This window comes from Apostichopus japonicus, chromosome 18 (assembly GCF_037975245.1).
Source record: "Apostichopus japonicus isolate 1M-3 chromosome 18, ASM3797524v1, whole genome shotgun sequence".
Lineage (NCBI taxonomy): Eukaryota > Metazoa > Echinodermata > Holothuroidea > Aspidochirotida > Stichopodidae > Apostichopus > Apostichopus japonicus.
The window spans coordinates 3,214,551-3,226,239 of NC_092578.1; the positions used below are offsets into that span (position 1 = coordinate 3,214,551).

The 11,689-nt window shown below is 37.8% G+C and overlaps 1 protein-coding gene across 1 annotated transcript in view; it reads right to left on the reverse strand.

Moving 5' to 3' along the window:
- Positions 1-7,738, reverse strand: part of LOC139958513 (solute carrier family 23 member 1-like) — a 44,572-nt gene extending 36,834 nt beyond the window's left edge. The window contains exon 1 of the mRNA XM_071955620.1: positions 7,451-7,738. The gene's annotated coding sequence lies outside the window, so the exon portion shown is untranslated. The remainder of the gene's footprint in view (positions 1-7,450) is intronic.
- Between the last annotated feature and the right edge of the window lie 3,951 nt (positions 7,739-11,689).

Below are 11,689 nucleotides of genomic sequence, written 5' to 3' on the forward strand. Positions count from 1 at the left end.
CCAGAAGCTGTTACTTGTACGTGCTTCAAATGTAAAGTAGATTTTTTTCTCGATGAACCGGTTATCTCTGAAAGGAACTGGTCTGGAAGTTATCAGAATAATGAGAGGGCAGAAAACGTGCAACTTTTCAAGTTTCTCCAGATTTTTCTAGAATAAATTTTATTTCTGAAATTTGCTAATTATTTATACATATACTGTACTTGTTATTCATTGGTTCATATTATTCAAAGGATAGAATTAATCCCTAATAGTATAAATTAATCGAGTGTAAATTGTAAGCATTATTAAACTTTGTAAGCATTATTAAACTTCTCAATTCATGGGAATCAATTTAAAACAATTCTGGACTGATCTGTAAGTTCTCCAACGAAACAAGCAAAGTGATCATGCCATGCAAGCAAGTCGATCAGCAAACACGACACCAAGATACTTAATTGGAACTTTCAAGGACACTCAAGTTAATTATTTTACCTAATCTCTAACAGAGTTTACATAACCTATAATAATCATTTAACATCTCCTCTTCTTAACGTTTAAGTCTACAAAAGTTCTTATCCCACGATATTTGACAAAACTATTAAAATAAATACTTCTCTCAGTTTCCTTTGTAAGTAAAACAATCATGCTGTAAATTTGCAGAGTAATAAGTTTAGCCAACCATGTAATCAATATTAGATTTACAGTAGTGTGACTTTAACTCTTTATTGACATTTCTATACACTCCAGCACAAGGGCGTAGGAACCGGGGGAGCTGGGGGGGCGCCAGCCCCCCAGTGAAAAATGTGGAGGGGCAGAAGCATCATTCCACCCCCCCCGGTTCGCAAGTCAGAAAACCCCTTTTTCACTTTCAAATGAGAAAAAAAATCTCATTTGGAGCACCAAATTGCATCTAAGGCCAGGTGAAAATACAAAATTAAGTTTACAAATTGGAGTGGGTGTTGAAGTGTGCTATATTGCACCAAATTGCATCTGAGGCCACCTGGAAATGCAAAAAATTTCACACCCCCTCCCCTTAGACCCCTCCCCCAGGCCGGCCATCAGTCTTCAGCCCCCCACTCAAAAGTACCTTCCTACGCCACTGCTCCAGCAATAAACAGGAGAGGTGGTATGTTTAATATTTGTGACACTGGATGCCAAGTTGGAACTGTGTATTAAGTAATTTGAAGATTTTACCTGACATCTATTACAGCAATATTATCCTAACATTGTAAGGTTAATGTTCCTATTGTACATGAGGTGGTTTGAGACAGTGTTGCCAACATTGAGGCAATTGTTTGTCCATTGGAGGGGGGGGGGGAGGGGGGGTTGGTTATATGCCTTGAAAACATGTGAAATTAAAACTTGATTCAACCTTGATGATATGGGTGTGTCACTTGGCCTATTAACCTTCTCATGTTCTATAAACTATTGTGGTTATTTGCTATTGGCAACAAGTAACATGACTGCATGGATTGCTTGATAATATATTTGCATATGCAAGGTATGTTTGTATGAATTTATCTTTGTATGTATGTCATGTTCTACACTAAAAACATGATGTACAGTATAAACGATTCGGAAACTTGGATAGATCTTGTATATAGAATGTGGTTTAAGACGTATAAATATTGATCAGCCTGTTCTCATGTGCTTTGTTTTGCATGTTTCGTTTGGTTAAGTGAGTCACATAAGATAGCAGTAGTAAACGTTGGCACGTACCACCCCACCTTGATTCTACTATCAATCAAAGAGAACCAAAACTTACACTCCACATTGTCACAACACATTGTCACAATTATAATAATTAGTTGCGGAACTAGGTTCAGGTTTTATCGATTGTATAGACTTTTTTCCCCCTTTGCATATTTAGTGTTACTTTTAATACGATATCAAATAAGTAAAACTATACTGGCAGAAAAAACTTAAGAAACAGAATAGACAGACAGAAATATTTCAGTTTGCCCTCAATTTTCCTTTCAGGACCATGACAGTCAAAAGTGTCAAGATGACACCAAGCTTGGTGGTTTCTACAACAACGACACAAAGAGTGACAGAAACTTTACAACTAGGAAGGTGTGGATCGGTGGTTTTATTGTTGAAAAAACGTGGTAGTTCATAGAAGATACAGAGACAAGATAAAAGAAGGAGAACAATGGACCATTGTTGATACAATAAGACTAGATAGCAGTCAATTCACTGGTGTGCACCCCAAAAGGTACTTGACATGGCATACTCCTATTATTACCTATGGTCTATCATCAGTCCGGGCTCGACTGTTCAGTCCGGGCTCGACTGTTCTCCTTCGGGGAAAAGTGCCAAAAAGCAGTAGGAACATCTTTTTTGATCTACATTATAGCAATCAGGATCTGACATTGCTTGTGATATCAGCATTGTTAGGGCTATCCTCTCCAGAGAGGAATACAACCCAGAAAGAGGGAGAACTAAAGATAGAGTGAGATCATAAAATACTCCAACTGCCAAACAAAAAATTCTCAAAAGTCTAGCACTGCAGAGAAGCTGAAACATTTGACCTTGACCTTGACCTACAGTACAACTGACATACTTCATTCCTAGCAACAAAGGCTCACATAGACCCTGCATGAAGGCAGTTTGGCTTGAAAAGTTGAAAACTACTTTGGCTGGCCATGGAGCTTTAATTATAAGGGAAAGGGGAAGCATGATCCTGCAGGTTGGTGTGTACATAGAAAGCAGGACAATACGGGGAAAACTAATAAAGGCACAAAGTAGAAGAGCAAATTATTCAGAATGGAAGCAAAGGATATCTAAACAAGAACCAGCCAGAGGAAGAGGAAGCTGACTTCACTGAAGGAGGGGGTGTGGGGAGGGGAGTGATTTCCCCAGCCCTGGCAAAACCACCCTCTATTGGAATTACTAACCACTAAGAAAAAGAAAAAAAAGCTTCCTGGTGGCTGGGCTTCTAGCCACCAGATTCTTAAAGTGGGGATTAAGTATAGTTGGTATACTGTATGGGTCAAATTAGCTGACTTAAATATATTACAAACACAGAGTCAGGCCAGCCTGTACACTACAGTACAGTAGTACAAATATTACTATAGACTGCACCCAACACGATGAGTATGGTACAGCTTACGCAAGGACCCTTTTTTTTCTTCTGGAGCCCTGACTAAATATTTGCCATATGCCCTGTACAAATGCATGCATAGTGCATAGAGTCATCTAGTGGAATAAACAGCCTTTCAATAGCTGAATGTTTGTTATCTATACAGGAGAGGATGGCTGAGTGAATTGTTAAATACAGTAGGTCTGGCACAAAATTTCAAAGTTGTTTATATTTTTAGAACTGTTGTTCAGACATTGTTGAGTAAACTGTAGGTTCCCAGCTTTGACCACTGGCATATATATATATAGGCATAGCAACCAAACTGCTTGATAATTATATATCATTTCATGTATAATAAATAATAATATATACAATCATAATGCATATATTAACATATATAATTAATTATCAAAAAATTATATATAATTTATATACTGTATTATATTTAACGAGAGAGAAACCATTGATGGATGATAACACTGGAATATCGACCAACAACAACGTTTATCACTTGAAAAAAAGTGATTAAAATACAATAAAAAATTAAATACAATTAACAATGTTTTGGCAGCCAGAGGGTGTAGGCAATATGAACACTGGCAAAATTATAGTTAGAGGTGATGGGCCACCTGTCATGCCTGATCTTGAATCACAAACACTTACAAGGCTCATATAATCTTCTTCATGATCACAATTCATCCCCGCCCTCACTTTCCAAGTGGCCCTCACAACCCCCCTCCTGGAGACCACAGAACATGTTACTTATCATTATAGGACATATAGGTATCACAAAGGTGAACAGTGAATAAATGCTCCAAATGGATACATGTAAAATACCTGCCTATTAAAATAAACAATTTTTTTTATAAAGCAGGCATTAACATTGCCTGCATACATGCTAGAAATTAATGGCCAATTATCTTTTAACGTAGCGAGTGACCATGACGAATAAATTAAATTACAAAGTACATGCCTTAAAATAAACATATTGAGTTGTGTATCAATTAAAGCAATGTCAACTAACTAATATTTATTTAACTAAAAGTATGTTAAAGAGTATTTCCAAACAAATTGAAAAGCAGGCATTAACATTGCCTGCATATATGCTAGAAATTAATGGCCAATTATGTTTAAACTTCAGCGAGTGAGCATGAAGTATAAAAGTATATGCCTATTAAAATATGTATACATATTAAGTTGTGTATCAATTAAAGCAATGTCAATTAACCGATAATTACAGTATAAGCATGTAAAAGAATCTTTTAAACCAAACTGTAGAGCAGGCATTACCATTGCCTGCATATGCTAGAAATTAATAGCCAATTATGTTTAAAGGCATTAAAGACTCGCCCCAAACCGCGTGCTGCGCTCTGATAAAGTTAACTTTCCGTTGCTTGAAAATGATGTTTTCTTCTTGTCGCTACAACATGCAGACAGTAATGAATCGTGATACCTTGTTATCTTTGATCAAGACCGGAGATGTCCACGCTGCTATGTACACTGTGTTGTGGGTATTGACCTTAGCTGTATGTATTGACTGTACACTAGTGTCTAATTACAGACGGTAACAAGCTGTGTGTGTATTTTCTGGAATTCAGAATTTTTTATACTGACAAACATACACCCCCCCCCCCCCCCTCCAACCCCTAAAAAAAATCCTGCTAATTTAATTGTTTGAAGTTGTCTGATACTGTACCTTGTCAACTTACAGTTCTTTCTCATAACAGAAATTTAAAATCGTGACTGGCAGATTTCTATTATGTGTTTTTTCCTCATGGAATCTGATCATGCATGATTGCTAAATTTGTTCAATCTTTTGTTTATAGTCACACTCTACAAACTTTCAGCAGGGCCCAATAAATATATATGAACCTACAGTATCCTAGCAAGACCAAATAGATTATATGTGTACTGTAAGATGGTCAGCACCAGGTTAGCCCTCTTAAGAAAAAATTAAGCAATACATCGATGTGCCAACTTGTGTATTTTATAATGGATACATTCTTCCTTACTTCGAGTACTGTAATCTTGTATGGGAATCATGCAATCAGGGAAATATTAACAGGATAATTAAGATCCAAAAAAAAAGAATTATCTTAAGTGCTAATGATGATGCAAGGTACCTTTTAACGCATAAATGACTAATTATGTAAATCTCCTAACGGATAAGCACCCAATTAAATGAATGTAATGTTTCCTGCTTAAAATAATGTGCACAATTGTGCTCTTAGGTCTGTGACATCAAGAGGGCTCTCCTTGTCCGAAGGGGGGGGGGGGGGGAGACTAGACTGAAATACGTAAGGAAAGAGTTTCATTTATTGCCTCTAAAGAATGGAAAGAGTTACCTCCATATTAGAAATGCACACAATTTGTGAAAGAAACTTTATATTTTTTATCTTATTTTTATGCAAAAGTTCTAACTATCTTATCATGTTTAAATTCTCAACTTTCTTAACTGATATTTAGCTTTGTAGCATAATACCTATTTTGTATTCATCTGTTTTGCAATGGGCTCATTGTTTTTGTTTACCATTACTTACCTCTAAATTTGTATTATTTTACATTCATTTCACATGTTAGTGCTTACATGCGGAGTTTTACATTGGGCTCATTTCATTCGTTTACATTTTATTCGTTTACGTTCAGTTATCTAAATATTTTTTTTTTTTAGTGATCTTTGCACTGTATGTCCGTTCTTACATTCAAACTTATTATTGCATAATTTACATTGTCACCCTATGTTTACTTTCTTAGCTTTTTTTTAATGACAATTATATTTAAGCGTCCCGAGGACAGTTAGCCTCTGCTAACTGAATTACCTTCTCAGAATAAAGTTGATCTAAATAAAAGATATAGGTCATCTGTTTTATCTTCAAAATATGCTAGAATGTCACGGTGGTCAAATTTTTACACGGTCTGTTGTTCTCTCTCCTTCAGAGTTTTGCGACCACACTGAGTCAGTTATTGTCCATATTAAATTTCACACCAATCAATGTCAAAGAATTAATTAATTGGAGCAGTAGACCTTCATGGAAAATAATTCATACGAAAGCTCAAAAGCAAATTTCACCGACCTCAAAATTTAAGCTATCTACTGACAAAATGCCTGTGGAGTTTGCCGTTGGCCTGTTGTACAAAAAGCCACAGGCATTTTCCTGCCAGTAGATGTTAAGAATATATTAAGCCTCCCATTAGACTGCTTATTATCAGTGCTCAAATATTAAATTTGAGCTGCTCTCAAAACTTTCTTTAAGAATGATACATATATGCACTCTAGGTTAGACATGCTAAAATACACAATTAAAGGTAGTCATGCAGCATAGGCCCCATTCTTCCCAAATAATAGCATGCTATAATTGCTAGAAAATTTCAAAAAGTACTTTCCTTGAGATCTTTACTGTCCAAATTGTTCTCAGACAATTTTTAAGGAACACACAATATGACTGAATGTCCCAGTGAGGGAAATTTTCCAAAGGTTGTAATAAGAAGAGTTTAAGAATTTTGACCAAAGGTGACCATATTTGAATACCTAGCATATTTGGGGCCATTACAGCATAGCTTTAAGGTCGGTATCATTCAGATAAGTTACTTATGCTGTACAGACAAACACTACTGTAGCAAGGATGGATCAGATCTACATATTTCCACGGAATCTTGTGACATAGTGCAAAACAAAGAAGAAGAAAACACTATAGATCTAATTTAATTTTAATTAAGTGAGAAAATGTGATCATGTGTATTTCTGTTTTAAGAAGCCAAACTTAGGTACCCAACAAAATAAATTGGATCATATCCCACATTCCCAGTGGCCTGCTACTAACAATAGTGGTTTATTTGTATGGGTTAGGATCATGAATGGGTTATAAAGGCAAGGTTACAAGACACACACACACATCACTATAGTGCCCAAACAACCTACTTTACAAGCCTTGAGGAATATTTGAGAAATACATGGCAGCCCACTTCCATTCAGCCTGATATCCACCTGAAACTGCCTTAATTGGCCTAATGTTAGGCAAACTGTAGGCTGAAGCTTAATGGTCTCGTATAGGCTAAGGTAAGGATTAACTTCAGGTATGAGGTAAAATACATACCCTTTTGTGTAGTAACCTGAAAATTAGGTCTATAGGTAAACCATTATTATAAATGGATACATATGGTAGACTATGAGGGACACATGATTATCAAGCCAAGGCTATGTTTAATCCTAATAAAGTCCAAATTACATATATGCAGGGAGCTGTTAGAGTAGCAGCTCCCTGATATATGTCAATTAGGCTAGGACTCGACCTCGCATGAGTAGCGTACAGTACTTTGGCTATCGCACTTCCTAAGGGAAACATAACTGCTTTTCTGATTCTTTTAAATGGTGAAAGACGCAAAACTCACTTGGAAACAGTCAAACTTCTTCGAAACGTTTGTGTCGGCCTTCCACTGTAACTTATATAAGTGATTGCTTTTGTCTTGTGCTCTTATACCTAACGATAGGTATCGATCCTGTGATTCTAACGTAGTGTCGTAAACTTGTTGCACAACTTCAAAGGCAAAACTTATTCAGTATAAAACATACACCACCTGCATGGACTGAGATGTGTGTATATTTGTGTAACACTATATAACGAACGTCTGAGCTCACAAATGGTTTGTTTACATCCAGATAAGGTGATATATGTAAAGGAAACTTTACCCTGTGCATGGTATCAAATATCTTAACAGTCATCTGGATAAAAAAAAATAGTTTGTAACTTATACCTGGGAGTTGTTATGGAACTCCCTGCTTCTACTCGAATACGAATAACCATTACAAAATAATTGTTCATTTAGCCTATTTCGAGAAGAAAAAAAACAATTAATTATAAGTTGCATAGCCATATTCCAATACTTGGCATTCATTGGCCAAAAAGTTTGCAATTTTCTAGTTTGAATATGCAGTATCAAGATTAAAGCGTCACCCAGTTGGGACAAAAAATTTCTATACTGTACTCTCATGTCCCACTTCCCAAAGCAGTTGCATTGTTTGTATGAAAACAGTATGAATATCATGTTTCTATCAGATAAAGGTTAGTAACTGTTCATACTGTCAAAACGAGTGCTTTGAAGCACGATTTGGGATGACAGTTTAGAGAGATAATAGCATTTGGAGAGTGTCCCAACTGGCTGAAAGCGTTACGTTTTCAGTGTTGGTTCCAGGGTTTTTCGGAAGGATTGGCCCCAGAGCAAAATTATGTCTGCAGTAGTTACTTCTTTTGTCAAATTTGCAGATGAAGGGCCACGTACGTCCGGGTGTCCTTGCGTTCATGTGTTCTTTCTTCTGGAGAAAGGTATCGACTAAAGAGGAATTTATCCACAATCAAGGGCGTAGGAACCGGGGGGCTGGGGGGCGCCAGCCCCCCCCCCAGTGAAATATATGGGGGGCGGAAGTATCGTTCCGCCCCCCGCTCCGCAAGTCAGAAAACCCCTTTTTCATTTCCAAATGAGAAAAAAATCTCATTTGGAGTACCAACTTGCATCTAAGGCTAGGTGAAAATGCAAAATTCTTTACAAAATGGAGTGGGTGTTAAAGTGTGCTATATTGCACCAAATTGCATCTGAGGCCACCTGGAAATGCAAAAAAAATTCCAAAGGGGAGGGGGACTCCCCCTCCCCTTAGACCCCTCCCCTGGCCGGCCATCAGTCTTCACCCCCCCCCACTCAAAAGTACCTTCCTACGCCACTGTCCACAATGCATCGATTTCAGATGCTATTTATAAATGTACTTCACCATGTTGCAACCAAAACACAAATGTGTACATTACCCATGTGAAAAGATAAATAGTGTATTTACATGGTATATTCAGTACATATCTAATTTGGCGTATAGTACTGAAGCCAGGAATTAAGTGCCACTTTGGGAGCTCCAGTTCCAAGACCTAGTTAAATTACTAACTGGGAGATTTGATTCCTTCTAACATATATTTATTTGTGTCTGCAAATCATTACGTGGGGAAAACAGGTATCTTAAACGGTTTGCTCGCCCCTCGACTGGATCCAAACTATGACCTCTGCTGCCCGTGTCGGCCCTCAGCGCCCCCAGTCACTGACAGAGACACCCACCTACACCTCTGATAATGTTATCATTACGATCAAGGTCCTGTTTATCTTCCCCCTCCTATGCTCCTCCCGGGCCCTATACCTCCACTTTTCAGAAAAAGGCCCGTGCCCCATTCTGCTCTTCCAAATTATTGTCAGATGTCGAGGATCGTGTTAGAGAAGAACAGATGTGTCCCAGAGAGGTCAAATCGCTGAACAGAGTAACAGAAAAATACTCCAAGAATAAATACTATTTTGAGGCTCGAATTATTGACAATCGACCGGGCTTCTGCATGGTACAACAGCTATACAATAACACTACGGTGTGCAACTGTTACTCACCATAACACTTCATTTACCGTTAGTGTATATAGCAGTCAAAAATGCCAGATCAAGCAAAACAAACCATCATATAAGTTGACGATATAGACATTTTGGAATGAATCTCTAGGATCTCCCCACCCCCACCCCCTTGCCCCCTACACACAAACAACAAACGAAAAGCTTATTTGAAACAGTAAAACACTTTTGACTACATCGGGTTTCGAACCTCTGACCTCGGCGACTTGCGCTATACCAACCAGCCATGTGTACCATCCAGCCAATAGTTGGTGGATATCCCTATAAAGTCATTTCTTGGATGGGAGTGCCACCCATAAGCCGCCGTCTAACTAGGCAGTCACGACCCAATTTCATTCGTTACATCCTAAAAAGCGGCAGATTGAAAATTTCATCTTGACTATACTGCGCTGTTGATGTTCCTTTATAGTTGTGAATTTTACTGACAGATGCTATTTTTATTTACCAAACTTATTAAATACAACCCTGGGTTGAGAGCACAGATATCGGCTGATGTCTTTTCTGCGAAGGGGGTATAAGGCGGAGGTTTGTTTGGGTATATAAGGGGGCTTATAGATTCCCAAAATTGCTATCATTTCCATCATTTTCACTACATTTGTGTAGTACAAGTGAACAAAAAAAGGTTGATTTCTTTTCGGGCGATGGGGAATGGGTGCAATTACCTATAGACATCGCTTAATGGCTACATGAATACTGAAATGGCCAAACATCCCATTGTTATTGCAACAAATACAGCAGTCATGCATGATGGGATATTCAGGGTCTTAGAACATCTGTTTTCATAACAAACCGTGTTTCTGGTCATGCGTGCTTTATTAATACACGTTTACTGATGATAGTCTCTGTTTATAAAGGAAGTATACTTGTTCTAGTTCTTCAAGTTCGTATCTTCTTATCAGTTCATCAGTTTCTCTTTAAAGGAGTTCTCAGTGTTTTCATACGTCTTATACAGCCAAGTCTTTACTTGGGTATATAGGCTATGTTGATATGGATGTCAGTTTCAGGATTTCTCGAAAGGGGAGTCGGGTGGAGGGGGGGGGGGGGTACGGGGGAGGCGTGTATAGGTGTAGATATCGAAATTTACACCGTAAAACGTAAGGGATGGGTGCACGCGAACGAAGCGCGCTAAACAAGTATCCACTACTAAGTTCCGCCTTATGATCAGTGTCATGTATAAGGAGCTATACCTTTAAATAAAGAAAATGACTCCTCTCCGCCCGCCCCCCCCCCACCCCCGTCTGCCTCACTGGATGTACATATCCCTTCCTAGCTTATTATCCTCTCTTTTTATTCTGAAAGTTGTGGTATGTAACACGTGATACTGCAGATGAATTAAACTTGAGAGTTGATTCGATCAATCATAACACTTCTCTACGCACGTTAAATACATCAGCGTTCTTATCTTTAGAGTTTCTAAACAAGAACAAATAGGTCGGAATTGCATTCTGCACTGCTGAAAACATATATGTACAATGAATAAATCGTCCTCCATAGAGATTTAGAGAGCCTAAATATGCCTCAGAATGCAAACTTTTACGTCAAAAATATGTATTTATTTTCTTGGCGATTTTCCCCTCTCGGCCCTTATTTACAACGGTGTAGTTTTAAACGACATCAGGTCAAACTTCCTCCTTATTAAAATCTTGGATTCTCCCTTATTATTTCAAATTAACATCCTCGCGACTTATTGATGTTCCTATACAGATATAAATATTAACGGTGCATGAAACAACAATAATAATAATAATCATATTACTTACGTAGAGTTATTGAGAGCAACTATTGTATAAATACAAACCGGGAAACGACATGGATTTATATCACAGTCAAACAAATAGGGGTGCAGGCGGAAAACTTCAAATTTAGATGGCGCCATGCCACTATGTTGTATTTTTGTATTTTAGAATGCGTTTGAAATTACCCATTGATTAGGGGGCGTTTTCTAAATCATGTTCAGTTACATACCACACTAATGATGATGGTTTCAGTTGATTTACACACGAAATTTGTCACTTGAAGAGTTCTTCAGAGGATAGACAGAATTGTTCGCATCACCACTATAAATTTATATCAGAAGCTGATGGTTTGGATGATCAATGACATATTTTCTTACCATTAACGGTTTGATTTTGTGGCTTGCTTTTCTTCCTTTTGGGGGGGGGGGGGATTTTGAGACTACATCCGAGCCATCATGTAGTC